This window comes from Oryx dammah, unplaced genomic scaffold, assembly GCF_014754425.2.
Source record: "Oryx dammah isolate SB20612 unplaced genomic scaffold, SCBI_Odam_1.1 HiC_scaffold_19, whole genome shotgun sequence".
NCBI lineage: Eukaryota > Metazoa > Chordata > Mammalia > Artiodactyla > Bovidae > Oryx > Oryx dammah.
The window spans coordinates 3780000-3799414 of NW_024070203.1; the positions used below are offsets into that span (position 1 = coordinate 3780000).

Below are 19415 nucleotides of genomic sequence, written 5' to 3' on the forward strand. Positions count from 1 at the left end.
TGCACTGGCAGGTGGATTCCCAACCACTGGAACCACCAAGGAAGTCCTAAGTGTATCAATTTTTAAGATGTAGAACTCACCATTTTAAAATATGTCATTCCCTTGGTAGAAGAAATGATTTCTGAAACTTCACACACAGATAAATAGAGAGATATGAAACGTGTGTGTGTATACATACACACATATGCTATGAGCTATTTAAAATATTTTGACGAAAAAGGTGCCTGGATACACTGTGGATAGTTTTTTTTTCACTCCAAATATTTATTGCTTAAATTTAAAAAAAGGCTTTTGCCTTGGTATAATTATTTTAGGGACTAAAAATGTTAGAATGAAGACCACATTCACACTTCTTCACAGATTTTTTTCTTCTTTCCATCATGTATATATAGACTTTACCACCTTCCTTAATGTTAAAGTTTAATAATCACATCAAAAGATTTTTACAGTAACTATTTGTAAGGAGATCAAAATGATACTGCCTTTATGTATTTCCTGTTCATGGAATTAGTCTCTTCTCTAAGACAGCTTCTCCTGTACATATATTCTTGTGTTCTAGCCCTGACTGTGTGTCAAGTTTGGTTAGGTCTCTATGCCTTAACTTACTCAGAAATAAAATAGGTATTCATTCATTCATTCATTCATTTGCTGAACACTTACTATAAGCTAGCAAATGCAAGAGGTCAAGGCCCAGGTAAGTTCCCGACCCCTCAAAAAGCTCACTAGCCGCCCGGAAGAGATTAATATAGATTAAGTACAGCACAATGATTAAAACAAGGCTTAGGATCTGAGTCCAAATCCAACATTTTGGTAGTTTACCTCTCACGTCTTCATTTCCTTCATGGAACATAGCATCTCTACCACCTGTATCAGTAGGCCTGTTATCTGAGGAAGAAATATATTTTTTTTTCCTCATTTAAGCTATTTCACTTTTGTATCCCTTTACAGCAGCCTTTTCTCAATACAGAAATTAATACCAGAATTAGAGAACTATCATAACAAAATTCTAAAATATGTGGCACTGGCTAAGTCACTGGGTAGCAGGCAACAGAGTAACAAACAGAACTATGAAGAAAATAATGGTGACCCTGGTTATATTGGAGCAAAACATGCCAGAAACTGTTGCCGACAGTAACTTACAGAACAAGGTGCCCATAAAAACCTGAGACCTTCAAGGTAAGAATATGAAAAGAACCACAACGTTCATGTATGCCAGTGGTTCTTTGCTGCCTTTACTCAGGCCAGAACTGGCCAGTTGGCAACGAAAGACGGAAGGAAATAGAGTAGAAATGGGTCCCTGTAGTCAACTCCTTCAATATTTGCATTATCAGGAGATAAGATTATTAGTACTTTTCCCAAAGACTTCTATTAAGACATTTTTTCAAAACAAACTTTTTATTGAAGTATAGTTGATTTAAAATGTATTCATTTCAGGTATACAGCAAAGTGATTCAATGACATATATATTCCTTTTCAGACTCTTTTCCATTATAATTCCTTACAAGATATTGAATATAGTTCCTTGTGCTATACAATAGGTCCTTGTTATTTATTTTATATATAGTGGTTTTTATATCTCCTATCCCAATCTCCTAATTTACTCCTTTCTCCCCAACATTTCCCCTTTGGTAACGATAAATTTGTTTTCTATGTGAGTCTATTTTTGTTTTGTGAATAAGTTCATTTGTATCTTTTTTTTTTAGATTCCACATATAAGAGATATCACATGATTATCTGTCTTCCTCTATCTGACTTACTTCACTTAATATGATAATCTCTAGGTCCATCCATGTCTGCAAATGGCATTATTTCATTCTTTTTTATGGCATCACCAAGTCAATGGACATGAATTTGGGTAAACTCCGGGAGTCACAGTGATCAACAGGGAGGCCTGGTGTGCTGCAGTCCATGGGGTCACAGAGTTGGACACGACTGAGCGACTCAACTGAACTGAATATGCCAATGTATATAGGTACCACATATTTATCCATTTATCTGTTGATGAACATTTAGGTTGCTTCCATGTCTTGACTACCGCAAACAGTGCTGCTATGAACAGTGAGTTGCAGGCATATTTTCAAATTAGAGTTTTCATCTTTTCCAGATGTATGTACAGAAGTGGGACTGCTGGATCACATGGTAACTCTATTATTTTTAAGGAAACTACATACTGTTCTCTATAGTGGCTGTACCAATTTACATTCACACCAACACTGTACAAGGGTTCCCTCTAATCCACGCCCTTGCAAACATTTACTGATGATGCCCATTCTGACTGGTGTGAGACAATACCTCATTGTAGTTTCTTTCTATTTTTTATTGAAGTATAGTTGATTTACGTTGTGTTAATTTCTATGGTATAGCAAAGTGACTCAGTTATACACACATATATCCACTGTTTTTCATTATGATTTATCACAAGATAATGAGTATTATTTGTTCCCTATGCCATACAGCAGGACCTTGCTGTTTCTCTACCCTATATGTAATCGCTTGTATATACTAACCCCAAACTCCCAGTCCATCCTTCCCCAAACCCTCCCACTTGGTACACAAATCTGTTCTATATGTCTCTAGATAAGTTTAATTTTAAATTCCACATATAAGTGATACCATATGGTACCTGTCTTTCTTTTTCTGACATACTTCACTTAGTATGGTAATCTCTAGTTGCATCTATGTTGCTGTAAATGGCCTTACTTCATTCCTTCTTATGCTGAGCAGTGTGTCATCATATATATATGCATATATATACACACACACATATATATATATTAATATACACACACACACCACATCTTCACCATTCATTCATCTGTCAATGGACATTTAGGTTGTTCCCATGTCTTGACTGCTGTAAACAGTGCTGCTACAGAACATAAAGATGCATGTATCTTTTGAATTATAGTTTTGTCTGGATATATAGCCCAGGAGTGAGATTACTGGATCATATGCTGCTGCTGCTAAGTCGCTTCAGTCGTGTCCGACTCTGTCCGACCCCATAGACGGGAGCCCACCAGGCTCCCCCGTCCCTGGGATTCTCCAGGCAAGAACACTGGAGTGGGTTGCCATTTCCTTCTCCAATGCATGAAAGTGAAAAGTGAAAGTGAAGTCGCTCAGTCGTGTCCGACTTGTAGTGACCCCATGGACTGCAGCCTACCAGGCTCCTCTGCCCATGGGGTTTTCCAGGCAAGAGTACTGGAGTGGGGTGCCATTGCCTAGTAATTCTATTTTTAGTTTTCTGGGGAACCTCCAGCCTGTTTTTCATAATTGCTGCACTAAGTTACCAATCAGTGGGAATGCTTTCTCCACACCTTCTCTAGCATTTGTTATTTGTAAACTTTTTAATGATGGTCATTCTCATCAGTATGCAGTGGTATTTCACTGAGGTTTTGCTTTTCATTTCTCTAATGGCTGACAATGTTAAGCATCTTTTCATTTGCCTATTGGCCACCTGCATGACTCCTTTGGAGAAACGTCTATTTAGGTCTTCTGCCCATTTTTTGATTTTTTTTTTTTTTTTTTTGCTGTATCATATGAGTTGTTTGTATATTTTGGAAATTAGGCCCTTGTCAGTTGCATCATTTGCAAATATTTTCTCTCATTTTGTAGTTAAATCTTCATTTTTTTATGGTTTCCTTTGCTGTGTAAGTTTATAAGTTTGATTAGGTCCCATTTGTTTATTTTTGATTTATTAGAGTGTTTGGTCTGTTTTACTCTAGGAGTTTTATAGTATCCAAACTTACATTTAGGTCTTTAATCCATTTTGAGTCTATTTTTGTATATGGAGTTAGAGAATGCTGCAACTTCATTTTTTACATGCAATTGCTCACTTTTATCAGCACACTTATTGAAGAGACTGTTTTTACTCCTCTGTATATTCTTCTTCCTCTGTCACTGATTAATTGACATAAGAGTAAGGGTTTATGTATAGGTTTTCTATTCTCTTTCATCAATCTATATGTCTGTTTTGCTGCCAGTACCATACTGTTTTGATTATTGTAGCTTTGTAGTATAGTCTGAAGTCAAGGAGTATGATTCCTCCAGCTCTGCTCTTTTTTCTCAAGATTTTTTTGAATATTTGAGGTCTTTCGTATTTCCATACACATCTTAAAATTTCTGTTCTAGAAAACCCTAACAGTGTTACCAGTAAACTAATGGAACTCATCAATGAATTCAGTAAAGTTGCAGGGTACTAAATTAATATACAGAAATCTGTTGCTATTTCTATAGACAAAAGTGAACTATCAGAAAGGAATAATCCCATTTATCATTGCATCAAAAAGAATAAAATGCCAAGGAATAAACCTACCTAAGGAGGCAAGATCTGTACTCCAAAAACTCTAAGACACAGATGAAAGAAACGCAAGTCAACAAAAACAGATGGAAAGATATACCATGTTCTTGAATCAGAAGAATCAATATTGTTAAAATAACCATCCCACCTAAGGCCATGTACAGATTTAATGCAATCCTTATCAAATTACCAATGGCATTTTTCACAGAACTTTTAAGACTTCCTGATGAAACAAAGAAATACAGCACTGTGGATAAGATTATATTAGGGTGCTGCCATCCCTCTCAGCAATGCCTCCTGTTTCAGATGCCTTCAAGACAAAGAGAAAGTGCTGCACAGGAAAGCAAAAAATAAGTCAGGCTTAAGAAGCACAGCAGGAAAGAACTATTTTGCCATAGTGACTGGCACCAGAACTGAATGGAGACAAACACAAATGAATCCTACTACATTTTTGAGAGAATTGTATTTGTAAATGTTTGCTAACCTGCAAACACCTATGACTGTGTAACTTGCAGGATGGCAAGCCTACCATAGCACAAAGCTAACTATGAAAACTAGATGCCTTCCCAACTGGGAAAATTTTCAATACCAACTTCAGATGTGATCTCGGAGGTTAACATAAGGAAGAAACACCAGGACAGCAAAGACAGGGGTCAGAGTACAATGAATATAGGCATTCTTACCATAAGAGCTGCTACACCATTACTGCCCAGCATTACCCTCAACCAGTGACTTCTCTCATTGTCTGCTTACCCAAATAGAAAATTTTATTATTCTTTTCCTGTTTTTGATCCACCACTATATGTCAGGTGTATGTGGGAGAGGCAAGGGAGGAACAGTAACTGTGTTTTGTCTCCAGGTCACTGGACTTGCAGATCTAACAGGTGGATCTGCTCTCTCAGTTGGATTAATGTAACAGGAGGATGGATCCTGGGTTGTCTCCTTTGGCAATGGGAACTGGAGTATTTTCAATAGGCAGGATGAAGGATACACAAAGATACTATAGTAGGTGAACTGCAAGACTGTGGTTGACAACTTGTCATTTCTGTTTTCCTCTTCTTTTCCTGCTGAATGATCAGCAATCCTGAGATGACATTTCCCAACCATCTCTGAGGCAAGTGTGGCCAATCTACCCTTTCTGTGGACTGCAAAATGAAGTCCACAGACAGATATGTAATGTCTGCCTCACTTGTTTAAAAGGAAATTCTTGGCTCTGGATTTATTGCTTCCTTTTTCTACAGGCTATAATACCATCTTCATAGTGATCTAGTATTGACCACACAGATTAAGACAGAACCTTGAAAAATGGTAACAGAAAGATGGAAAGATTCTGGATTCTGGAATGGTTTCATAGAACACAGATGTCAAATTTATCTAGACTGCTCAGACTTTCATTTTATAACTCTTTATCACAGCAACTGTACCTGACCTATACCCTAAGTAACATGTCTTCCCTTCAGGCTATTTTCAAAGAAGCAGGCAAATGATCCTTTATATTACATATGTTAATTAATAATTATATATTACATACAATAAAAATAAAATGCTATATGACAATATACATGATTTGAAAATAATTCAAATCGTCTCTCTTTCTTCCATTCCAAACCCCCCAATGGCTTCCGACCATGTTCAGTAGCACTACCTTACAATGGCCTATATGACGACCTTACAGAACCTGGTTCTTCCACTACCTCTCTGACCTCATCTCCTAAGTCAGCGGACTCCAATCACACTGCTTGCTATTTCTCAGACACACCAAAGAGATTATGCTTTGGGGCTTTTGCAGTTTTGCAGTTGTTGCCTCGGATATTCGTCCCTTGAGGATATCCAAATGACTCACCCATTTACCTCCTAGTCTTGATTCACTGACTTCCCTGGTGGCTCAGACGGTGAAGCGTCTGCCGACAATGCGGGAAACCCAGGTTTAATCCTTGGGTAGGGAAGATCTCCTGCAGAAGGAAATGGCAATCCATTCCGGTACTCTTGCTTGGAATGGAAATCCCATGAACAGAGGCGCCTGGTAGGCTACAGTCCATGGGGTCACAAAGAGTCAGACACAACTGAGTGACTTAACTTCACTATCTTGATTCACTGAGTGAGACAAGGCTGTGATCCATGGGATCAGTTTGGTTAGTTTTCTGTGATTGTGGTTTTCATTCTGTCTGCCCTCTGAAGGATGAGGATGAGAAGCCTGTGGAAGCTTCCTGATGGGAAGTACTGGCTGTAGTGAAAACTGGGTCTTGCTTTGGTGAGCAAGGCCATGCTCAGTAACTCTTTGATCCAATTTTCTGTTGATGGGTGGGGCTGTATTCCTTCCCTGTAGTTTGGCCTGAGGTCAAACTATGGTAGGGGTAATGGTGACTTGCTGTAAAAGGACTTAGGTCAGTACCGTAGGACTGTTGTAGTCAATGATACTGACCCCGTGGCAAGCCACTGTCAACTCACATCTCCACTGGAGACTCCTGGACGCTTTCAGGCAAGTCTGGCTCAGTCTCTTGTGGGGTCACTGCTCCTATCTCCTGGGTCCTGGTGCATAAAAGGTTTTGTTGTTCCCTCCAAGAGTCTGTTTCCCTAGTTCTGTGGAAGTTCTGTAATCAAATCCTGCTGACCTTCAAAGTCAGATTCCCTGGGGATATGCAGTTCCTTTGCTGGATCCCAAGGTTGGGAAATCTGTTGTGGAGCCTAGAACTTTTGCAACAGTGTGAAAACTTCTTTGGTATAATTGTTCTGATCACATGGATCACAGCCTTGTCTAACTCAATGAAACTCTGAGCCATGCTGTGCAGGGCCACCCAAGATGGATGGGACATGTTGGAGAGTTCGGACAAAACGTGGTCCACTGGAGAAGGGAACAGCAAACCACTTCAGCATTCTTACCTTGAGAACCCCATGAAGGGTACGAAAAGGCAAAAAGATATGACACTGAAAGATGAACTCCCAAGGTCAGTAGGTGTTCAAGATGCTACTGCAGAAGAGCAAAGAAATAGCTCCAGAAAGAATGAAGAGGCTGAGACAAAGCAGAAACAATGTCCAGTTGTGGATGTGACTAGTGGTAAAAGTAAAATCTGATGCTGTGAAGAACAATACTGCACAGGAACCTGGAATGTTAAGTCCATGAATCAAGGTAAATTGGAAGTGGTCAAACAACAGATGGCAAGAGTGAATTTTAGGAATCAGTGAACTCAAATGGACCAGAATGGGCAAATTTAATTCAAATGACCATAATATCTACTACTGTGGGCAAGAATCCCTAAGAAGAAATGGAATAGCCATCATAGTCAACAAAAGAGTCAGAAGTGCAGTACTTAGGTGCAATCTCAAAATGACAGAATGACCTCAGTTCGTTTCCAACGCAAACCATTCAATATCACAGTAATATAAGTTATGCCCCAACTACTAATGCTGAAGAAGCTGAAGTTGAATAGTTCTGTGAAGACCTACAAGATCTTCTAAAACTAATACCAAAAAAAAAAAAAAAAAAAGATGTCCTTTTCATCATAGGGGACTGGACTGCAAAAGTAGGAAGTCAAGAGATACCGGGAGTAACAGGTGAGTTTGGCCTTGGAGTACAGAATGAAGCAGGGCAAAGGCTGACAGAGTTTTGCCAAGGGAACACACTGGTCATAGCAAACACCCTCCTCCAACACAACACAAGACTCTACACATGGACATCACAAGATGGTCAATACCAAAATCAGACTGATTTTATTCTTTGCAGCCAAAGATGGAGAAGCTCTATACAGTCAGCAAAAACAAGACTGGGAACTGACTGTGGCTCAGATAATGAACTCCTTATTGCCAAATTTAGACTTAAATTGAAGAAAGTAGGAAAAACCACTAGAACATTCAGGTATGACCTATATTGAGTCCCTTATGATTATAGAGCAAAAGTGACAAAAAAGATTCAAGAGATTAGATCTGATAGACAAGAAAGTCTGAGGAACTACAGACGGAGGTTTGTAATATTGTACAGGAGGAGGTGATCAAAACCATCCCTAAGAAAAAGAAATGCAAAAAGGCAAAACAGTTGTCTGAGGAGGCCTTACAAGTAGCTGAGAAGAGAAGAAGAGTAAGGCAAAGGAGAAAAGTAAAGATATACCTATCTGAATGCAGAGAATAGCATTCAGTTAATAACTATTCAGAATAGTTCCAAAGAATAGCAAGGAGAGATAGGTAAGCCTTCCCAAGTGAACAATGCAAAGGAATAGAGGAAAACAATAGAATGGAAGAGACTAGAGATCTATTCAAGAAAATTAGAGATACCAAGGGAACATTTCATGCAAAGATGGGCACAATAAAGGACAGAAACCTAAAGGCTGGGACCTAACAGAAGCAGAAGAGATTAAGAAGAGGTGGCAAGAATACACAGAAAAACTATACAAAAAAGGTCATATATGACCTAGATAACCACGACGGTGTGATCACTCACCTAGAGCCAGACATCTTGGAGTGCAAAGTCACATGGGCCTTAGGGAGCATCACTATGAACAAAGCTAGCGGAGATGATGGAATTCTAAAAGATGATGCTATGAAAATGCTGTACTCAATATGTCAGCAAATTTGGAAAACTCAGCAGTGGCCACAGGACTGGGAAAGGTCAGTTTTCATTCTAATCCCAAAGAAGGGCTATGCCAAAGAATGTTCAAACTACTACACAATTGCACTCATTTCACATGTTAGCAGAGTAATGCTCAAAATCAAGCTAGGCTTCAATAGTACGTGAACCAAGAACTTTCAGAGGTTCAAGGTGGATTTAGAGAAGGCAGATGAACCAGAGATCAAGTTGCCAACATCCACTGGATCATAGCAAGAGAGATTTCCAGAAAACTCAAGATAATTTTTTTCAAGAGAATTCCAGAAAAACATCTACTTCTGTTTCATTGACAATGCCAAGCCTTTGATTGTGTGGATCAACAAAATGTGGAAAATTCTTCAAGAGATGGGAATACCAGGCTCACCTTACCTGCCTCCTGAGAAACCTGTATGCAGGTCAAGAAGCAACAGTTAGAACCAGCCATGGAACAACAGACTGGTTCCAAATGGGGAAAGCGATACGTCAAGGCCGTATACTGTCACCCTGCTTATTTAACTTATATGCAGAGTACATCAGGTGAAATGCAGGGCTGGATGAAGCATAAGCTGAAATCAAGATTTCCAGGAAAATTATCAATAATCTCAGATATGCAGATGACACCACCCTTATGGCAGAAAGCGAAGAGGAACTAAAGAGCCTCTTGATGAAAGTGAAAGAGAGAGAAAAAGCTGGCTTAAAACTCAACATTCAAAAAACGAAGATCATGGCATTAGGTCCCATGACTTCATGGCAAATAGATGGGGAAACAATGGAAACAGTGACAGACTTTATTTTCTTGGGCTCAAAAATCACTGCAGATGGTGACTGCAGCCATGAAATTAAAAGACGCTTGCTCCTTGGAAGAAAAGCCATGACAAACCTAGACATCCTAGAAAGCAGACACATCACTTTGCCGACAAAAGTCCATGTAGTCAAAGCTATGGTTTTTCCAGTACAGATGTGAGAGTTGGACCATAAATAAGTCTGAGCAGGGAAGAATTGATGCTTTTGAACTGTGGTACTGGAGAAGACTCTTGAGAGTCCCCTCAATTGCAGGGAGTTCAAACCAGTCTATCCTAAAGGAAATCAACCTTGAATTCTCACTGGAAGGACTGATGCTGAAGCTGAAGCTCCAATACTCTGTCCATCTGATGTGAAGAACTGACTCACTGGAAAAGACTCTGATGCTGGAGAAGACTGAAGGCAGGAGGAAAAGGGAACAACAGAGGACGGACAAGATGGTTGGATGGCATCACCAACTCAATGGACATGATTCTGAGATGGTGAAGGAGAGGGAAGCCCAGTGTCCTGCAGTCCACGGGGTCGCAAAGAGTCGGACATGACTGAGCAACTGAACAACAACAATTCCATAAATACTATTATTTTATATAAATCCAACCAACTTGAAGAAAGGAATTATTACACTGATAAACTGAAAACAGACATGAATGAACAAATCTTTATGATAAAATTAATTACCAGTATAAATCCAAAGTTTGTTAGTAATTTCCTTCACTTTTCCTTTCATATCCTGCTGCACTTTTTGTTCTTTAGTTGCTGCCTAATTTTTCTCAATTTATCCCTTTTTACTGACTATTCCCTAAGTGGAAACATACAGCACAGGTACAGATATATACAGAGTAATACTAATAAATCTATTTTTCATCCCCCCAAAATAAAACAAAAAGAGTTATTTTCACATAATGATAGAAGAAAAAAATTCAAAGAAGAGACTAAAGGAAATGGAGAGTAGACAAAAGAGAAAGGAAAGAGAAATTCAGAGGACTCTCAGAGTCCAGGGGCTCTATGGGACTCTCTCCTTTTCCCTATTTTACAGAAGGACTGCCACTCAGCTCGACACAGTCCTGGCTAGCCCAGCATGATCACAGGCTTCTAAATTCTCAAGTAGAAATTGAAAATGTTTTTTCTAAGAGTTTTCACCTAAATTTCTCCTAAATTTTAGATGTTGCCAACTAGTTAAAAAACAAACAAAACAAGCAAACAAAACCTGTGCAGTTAAAATCAAATTCCTCTACAGGACAAATTCATTCCAAGTTTGCAATCTTCGACTTAGCATAGGTTCTCATGCCACTCAGTTCATCAGGCAAAGATCTTTCATCAAACAGGGAAGTTCTGGCCTGTCTTCTCTCAAGAGTAAAAGAAGCTCAAAGAGAGGACTTCTTTCCTTTTACCCAGACGTGCCTGGGAGACTTTCCACTGTCAGGAACTCCCTTCACCACGGCCTCTTTCAGTCTGCTAGCAGGCTCAGATCTGTCACTTTCATCTGAGCCTGTGAAGCTGTAGGAACCCTGACTTATCTGAGACTGATCATCCGCTCTATTATCTTGGCCCTGGCAAAGTAGCCTAAACAGAGCAATCTGAGAGGTCTGTTCAAGTAGGCCTCTGGGTCATTTCCAAGGTCCCTAAGAAAGAACTTAGCTAAATAGACTGTAACCCTCAATCCAAAGATGCCACAGGGGAACCTCAAACAGGAACTGCCCTGATACAAAATGAGAACTGTTCGCTAAATGGCTCGGAGATCTAAGGAGATATTTCTCTGACAGTCAAACCTGACAATCCCCTTGTAATACCTCAGGGAAAGGCAGACTGCTCCCAAAGAAGCAAGATCATCTGTTGGTGTGAAAGACAGTTGGGCCCTCGAGAGCCAGTCCATCCCACACCATGGCCACAAGCCACACGTGGTCAGTAATTTGATTTACTGCACAATCAAAACTCAACTGGTGTGGCTGAAGAAATGCATTTAAAATTTTTACTTTTACATTTACATCCAAACACTGAAGCAGTGTAAATATTTTTTAATTAAACATAACTTTATTGCTGACAGGACTGTATTTTACTTAAACTGTTACAGATGTAGCTACTAATTGAGACATGCTGTAGATGTACACACTGAGTTTCAGAGACTTAGTACACAAAAGAATGTAAATATCTCATTAATGTTTTTTATACTGACCACCTCTTGAAATACAGAGAAGAGAATGGCAACTCACTCCAGTATTCTTGCCTGGAGAATCCCATGGACAGAGGAGCCTGACAGGCTACAGTCCATAGGGTCACACAGAGTCGGACACGACTGAAGCAACTTAGCATGCGTGCATCCTGAAATAATATTTTGCATATGTTGGATTAAATAAAATATAATTATACAAATTAATTTTATCAGTTTGTTTTTATTTTTAAAAATGCAGCTCCTTGGACATGTTTTATTACAGATCTCTCTCAGATTTCTACTGGACCTGAGCCTAGGAATGCCAATCCACCTCCCCAACCACTAGAGTGCACAGTAACTGTACCAGAAACAGCGCTGGGTGCTTAAACACTTGGCCTAGCTTCTAAGACCAGGGCTGTTCACTCGCATTGGATCAGTTGAGACTTCCAGTATCTGCAAGGGGAGTCCAGGCATGGCTATCTGGAAAAATATGGAAGATGCTCCTGTACCGCCCACACCATCCTGAAACAACAGCTAACCATTCTGAACTTAGCCTGAACTCCTGATCGTTTCAGAAACCTAAAAAGAGGACACAGACATGTCTGAAACTGAGAGGCACAGCTCAGAGGTTCCTTAAAATAGACTGGAGACCACAGACAATGATGAGATCCTCTCTCAGAAATCAAAGAGTGAACAGCCTTGACTCTTGAACTACAAACCCAAAAAAGATATCTTGAGGATGTTCCTTCTCCTAAAGCTGAGGGTAAACAAGCTAAACAAACTGGAGATTCCAGACACTCCCTTTGTCAACCCAAGAAATAAAAGGACCACTTCTGTCAATTATGAAGCCAATGGCTCCAGCTTCTAAATCCCATTCCCAGGTTAGCAGTCACGGGACAAATGGGTTCAGATCCTGTAATACTGACAGTCCAAATAATAATGTCCAGCTGTATGCAGAAGTTAGGTACTAAAGACACCATATAAGGCAAAAATCATCTATGGACCCACTTATCTGTAGAACAGCTATATTAGCAATCAATACATCATTTCTCAATGAGTAAAGCGCATTCATTTTTTTCTTTCAGCTTTAGGAAAAAAATTCACTAGGTTTTTAGATGAACACTATATAATGTAGTAAACCTGCACTTAGGAGCCAAAGTGTACAAAAACCTACATGTCTTTAAATGTTCACACTCAATGTAATGAGATGCTCACATTCAGACAGACACACAGAAACTGAAACCAAGTGAGGCAACATCAAGTTAAAGCCCAACCAGATAAGGGGCTCACACTATGACAGACATCTGGGGACTGAGAGCGACACTGGGATCTGGGACCAGTGAAGGGAAGGGCATCTAACCTAACATGCACATTTCAATTACAGTTTGTTAAACAGGAATAGGATGGAACAAAGAGATCTTTTAGATCCTAAGATCATTAGATCCTTTTAGAAGGCTAACTCAATCCATTTAATAATAGTCAGTCTTGGGTCCATTCTGGGGGGGAGGGAGGTCTTCTCCCAATGAATAAGCAGGTAGCCCCAAAGAAGGGCACCCCAGAAGCCTTCAGAATGCTGTTCTCATAACTTTGTGAATAATATTTCTGTAACATCCAAGTTCTGTGTGAGAGTAGGAAGATCCATCTCTTGGACAAAGTATCCTCAGCCACCACCTTTCCTAAGTACCACTAACTGAGGGCACAACAGAACTCAAATACACAAAAGTCAGGCCCTTCAAGGCCCTCAAGCCTTTGAGCTAATCTTGATCAAGTCAAACCAGACAGCCATAAACTGAGAATAACCAGCCAGTGACGTCTATAGAGTTGTACACCTGTAATCCTGCTATCTGGTCTAACTCTGGCCACCTAAATTGATTAAGTTTGCATTGGTTGGTTCAGTCTAAATATCTGGCCTATAGTCCTGTTTCTGGATTTACATTCAGTTCCCTTTTGGATTGACTGAGGTCTTGACACCCTGATCAGCTCTGAAAGCTCCCTCTTTCTGGAGCTAAACACACTATGCCACTGGGTTACATCCTACTCTAAAATGGCCAAGTCACCTGGCACTCTCCTGACTCAGGATCACCATCACTCAGGTGGCTTTTAACCTTTTTGCCTTCACAATTATTCACACACGCAACATCCTTTCATCAATAACATCTCTCATCTTAAAAGGTGATTTACAATGAAGAGGAGCTTAAAAGAATTGCTATGAATAAAGGGGACATGGAAAGTAAGGAAAATCACTGGTCTAGAATCTTTTGCTGTCATTTAATCACTCAACACAATAAACTCCTGAGGGCCAAACACCACACTGCACAAGTTATATTTAGAAATATTTAAGAAAATAATAGAGTACTAAGTTCTTCTCTTCTAGGGCGAGGGTAAGAGGGAGATCTTCCAGAGGAAAGATAAGCTGAAAACATTGACAAACTATATTTTAAAAAGCTATATGTTTCCCTGTTGATACCAAATGTAGACTAAATAGCAATATCAAATACAAACACTGAGAACTTTTTGGAGCCCTTACTTTTATACAAGTAGCTCTTATTAACATTACTTCATCTCATTCTCATAAAAATCTGAAAGACCTATTATTACTCCATTTTACATGTGAAGAAACTAAGGAGCAAAAAGTCTATACAATTTATCCAAGGTCACATGGTTAGAAAACAATGGAAAAAGCACAAAACCTTCAAAAGTGTCAAACTTCACAGCCTATATTTAAACTTATATAATTCTAAAGTCTACACCTTAATTGTTTTAGGAAACAGATTCAATAGTCAACAAGCCATGAAATAAATATGCCCCTACTAAAAGAAAACCTGAAATCAGAATGCAATGTTGATTAAAAAATATATATACTTGATAAATTAACTATATTCCGTTTTCCATGTAATTAACATTATTCCCTAATCATGAAAACTTCAAATTCCTCACACCCACAGATACAAAATCTGAAGTTTAAAGGCATTGACATCTCCTATGTGTGTGTGTGCTCAGTTGGGTCCAACTCTTTGCAACCCCATGGACTGCAGCCCACCAGGCTCCTCTGTCCATGGAATTTTCCAGGCAGGAATAGTGGAGCAGGTTGCCTTTTCCTCCTCCAGGGGATCTTCCCAACCCAGAGATGGAATCTGCATCTCCTGCACTGGCAGCCAGATTCTTTACCACTGCACACCGGGAAGCACTACTATCTTCTAATTTCTTAAAAATCTGGGTTTAAACAGTTGGGTCTAATAATAGAGAAATATATTACTTCTCATCTTAGAACTGACACTTAATAACTGTGTTAATATGAGAAAATCAAAGTGTAAACCTAATGTAGAAAGAACATCAGCAGCCTCTGAGATCATTTCGATGGCTGACTTACTGCAGGAAGCACAGAAAGCAGAGGAGAACCCCTCCTGCTCATTATGGGACACCGAATAAAAGGCGCCCCAGGAAGGGCAGGGCTATGTAAGAGCAGCTCGCGTCACGTTTTCGTGCTGTTCATGTGCCATCAAATACACCTGGCAGTGAGACAGCACAGAGTGTCTCTGAGTGTGCCATGTTACTATATGCCTGAAAAACCCCAGAAGAGCCCCAAGAACCAGAACTAGTCACTCCTTTTAACATGAAAAGAAATTCATTATTTCACAGTCATTAGCTGTTAGCCAGTTCCGGGGTCTGCCCAGCATTTCTCAAAATATTTCATCAACAGAGAACAAAGCTCAGAACCTAAAACAAAAAGTGCAATCCCCTGTCTAAAAAATATTCCAAGAAACAAACAAAGTTTTCCTAACAGCTTATGCTTTCCTGCTTTTTTCAGTATATCATTAACTTGGTAGCAGATAGACCTGGATTCTAATTCAGACTCTCTAAGCCTCAGTTTTCTCAAATGGAAAGATTTATAATTTCTACATTAAAAGGACCTGACATTTTTCATATTTCCATTAAGAAAAAAGAGGTTCATTGTTATTAAATTTAGAACATTACTGACAACCAAGTATGAACCTATTAAAAGATGGTAATCTTTAAAAATAAAATGGTAAAACCCACTGTGAAGATGTTTCACTATATTCCTTCTGAAAAACCTAGACCTGCCTAACAACTTTTGCTTCCCAACTTCTCTGAAAATCCACTGGGCCCATTAGGAATGCTTTTTCTGTACTACCACTTTGCTTCTTACTCATATTCATTCCAAAACCTCCTTCCTGACAAACAACTCAAGGAAAAAAAGGAAACAACATTACTCACTTCAGACATATGCTCCCATCTCCATTCATTTATTTATACACATAATAGAACATATCACAAAACTCACTTTTAATCATTCTTAATACTTCGAATCAAAGGAAATTCTTGCCTTTTCTATCCCCTAAAGAACCTCCACTCTCAAATGTCTATATCTACAGGAAACAAAGATAAACTGTAAGACAACAGAAATTCATGGAAGTTACCAAAACACTGTTAACTCTACATTTTCAGTGTCAAATTCTGGCAAACATGGGGCAAACATACTGAATGTGACAGTGTCTGTTTCACTGCATATGAAGATTCATCTCAACTAGTCCACGTTTATAATACATGCTACTAAACTTTTCACTTAAGTCTGAAACTAAAAAAAAAAAAACCTAAATTACAGTGATCTAGGATTTAAGCATTCAATTCTACTCTTATGACACAGTCTAAAAGAGACAAAACTTAAGTGTTTTATATAGCAATTTTTGTCTGTGGTGGCCCTAAGCATGCTTAAATGATTAGGGTTTACTTTGCTTTTCAAAGATTAGTGGGTAGCCACTTGTTTACTCATATATTATAAGGAGAGACACTGGAGGCGCACAGGTTAAGTGACTTCTACAAATTAATGTCATGAGTCACCCTAAGAGTGTAGATCCTCTGACATCCAGCCATGTGCCCACTGTCCGCCACCAATCTTTGTTTTCATTTTTAAGAGCACAGAATCAACTTACTATAAATACTAACAAGAATGTCTAAGCATTTACTTTTTTAATAAACAGTTACCTAGAAATAAGAGACTCGCCTTTGAAAGACGCGAAGATTTCCTTCAGAAGCAGCAGTCATCTCTACCTGCACTGGAAAAATCATTTTTAAAAATCTTAAAAGCTGAGTTCATCACGTCCTACCATACACAACAACTGCTGCTTCTTCCAAAAGAGGTGTGGTTTCACAACATCAGGTTCTACTTTTATACTAATATCATGTCCAATAAGAAACTACACATTTTTCTCTTGGTGCTTCCCTTCTGTACTACAGAAACAGAAAAATTCAATTCCTACCTGACAGAGAAATGTAAGGAAGAATTTACTGTTTGTAGGCTGCTTTGAGATTACAGAATGAAATACATAATCCAGTTGCTCCTCGGCCCTAGAATAAAGGCAAACTTCACTGAGAGTGACTGCTTCAGCAGATGCCTTCAAAATAAGATCCTACAGTGTTATTTACAGAAGTTTTTTATAAGCCAAATTTTGATCACAATGAAATGGAGGGAAAAAACCTCCCCAACTGTTTAGAAAGTTCTTTTACCCAATTCACAAACTTAATACTTCTATCCCCTTACTAAATTTCTCCTTTAGTAAGGACACTAATTCCCTAAGATAGTAAAAATTGTTAGCACTTATTGCAGAGAGAGACCATCACAAAAATGATGCGGTCAACTGCAATGGCAAATGTATAAAATATCAAATTAATAACTAATTTTTAAAATTTTTTGATAAATTTCACTTAATATTCGTTCTTGGACAACTGTATTTCCTGGAGGACAATAAAATCTACAAAATTTAACCTTAGGTCTGGAGCTTAGCCTTTATATTTTCACCAAGCCTCTCCTCAAGTTGCTTCTTCTTGACATGTCAGGTAAACACAATTCTTGAAAATTACAGGTTCGATCAGTTAAATGTAACAGGTTACGGCCACTGCCACTCCTGTTGATACTTACAGTCAGTGAAGAAGGAAAGATTTCATGAAACTGTCAACTGAACTAAGTATACTGAGGAGTTACCTAGTTCAGGTAGAAAGTAAAAGAGACTAGAACTCTTCAGAGATTTCATAAAAAGTAAAACGGACAGGAGTTAAGAGACTCTACCTATGCAAACGGGAAAAACAACAACAACAGTTTTAGTGAGGAAAAAAGATCAAGGTTAGAGAGCTAAGGGTTGGGGTCAGGATGGAGAGAGGCGGGAGAACAGGGAAGGACCGTCAGACGGAGACGCGGTTAAGTCAAGGCAGAGAGGAAGGATTCGGGGCGCCGGGGCCTCCAAAGATGAAGTCCTGCGCCGAATGATGCTGAAGCAAAACCCTGCCAGAAGCCAACTCAAGACGGGGAAGGCGAAGAACCGAAGGAGGGAAACGGACAGAGCGAGCCAAGGGAGGAATGACAGAGGGAGCGGAGAAGGGAGCCGGCGGCGAGCGAAGAGCCGGCCCGGGGGGCGCCCGGAGGAGGTGGGGGGACGCAGAGGCACCCCGCCTCCCACGGAGGCGCCGCCGGGGATGAGGGGCGCGGCGCGGCAGGGAGCAAGGCGCGAGGACGGGCAGGGGGCGAAGAGCGGCCGGGGGCTCGGGGGCCGCGCGAGGGTCGGGCCCGAGGCGCGGCGGGCAGCGCGGTCCACAGCCCGAGCGCGCCCGCCGGCCGTCCCCGCCGACCTTCAGCGGCCAGGCGCCGGCTCCAACCCAGAGCGGCCGGGAAGGGCCGGAGCCGCGAGCGGGGACCGGGCGCAGAGGAGGCCGCTCCCAGCTCGGCCGCGGGGAGGAGACACGAAGAGGGTCGCGGGGGTCGCGGGCCGGGACAGCCGGACGTCGATAGCTCACCTCTCGCCCGGCTCGGCCTCCGCGGCCGCCGCCGCCGCCGCCGCCCGTCGAACCGAGGAGCCCGCGGTCTCGGTTGAAGAAGGCGGCCCCGCCCGGGTCAGCACCATCCCGCCGCGGGCCCCTCACATCGCCGTCGCAGCACCGCAACCTCCGCCGCTGAGGAGCCGAGCGGCTCGTAACCGCCGCCCGGCGAGCAGCACAGCGCGGCCAGCGAGCATGCGCAGTGCGCCGGTGCCCGAGGGAGCGCCGCGGGCCGCGGTACCTGCGAGCCACAGGTCCCGGCCGCGGCCCCGCCCCCTGGCCGCCCTGCCGGCCGCGCCCTCCCCTCGCCAGGCGAGGCCCCGCCCTCCCAGGCCTGCGCCCCGCCCCCCGCGCGCCGGGCGCTCCCGGGCCTCGGTTCCAGACCTAGCGCCGACTGAGATTTTGAGAGCTGCGTCCACCCTATCGGGCTCAGGCTCCCAAGCTCCCGCGAGAACGGGAAGTTGGCGTCAATAAAAGGCGCTGGCCCCCGGGATGGGGCGGATTGCGGGCATGAGGAGGGTGAGAGCCACGGTTCGGAATACGAAGGAGGGCTAGGAGAGCGACTGCTGGGCTGTACATCTCGCTTTGTCGTTTATTCTTCCCTCTTCCTCACCTTCTGCCTCCGGTCCGGGGTGAAGAGCCTGGTCCTTGAGCAGTAGGAGGGGAAGGGACAGCTGCCGCTGGCGGGGGAGTGGGGCGTGCTGCTCAGTTGCTGCGTTTGAGGGGAGGTATCTGTGTTGCTATGGTTACTGCTTGGTGGCGGA

General features: G+C 41.3%; 1 protein-coding gene across 5 annotated transcripts in view; it reads right to left on the reverse strand.

The window, feature by feature from the left end:
* FAM135A (family with sequence similarity 135 member A) overlaps positions 1-18878 on the reverse strand; it is a 153326-nt gene extending 134448 nt beyond the window's left edge. For 3 of the 5 annotated variants that reach the window (XM_040261411.1, XM_040261409.1, XM_040261407.1), the window contains exon 1: positions 18631-18878. The gene's annotated coding sequence lies outside the window, so the exon portion shown is untranslated. Of the gene's footprint in view, positions 1-819; positions 1415-18630 lie in introns of those variants that run through there. The other 2 variants (XM_040261410.1, XM_040261408.1) reach the window with 2 other exon arrangements.
* Between the last annotated feature and the right edge of the window lie 537 nt (positions 18879-19415).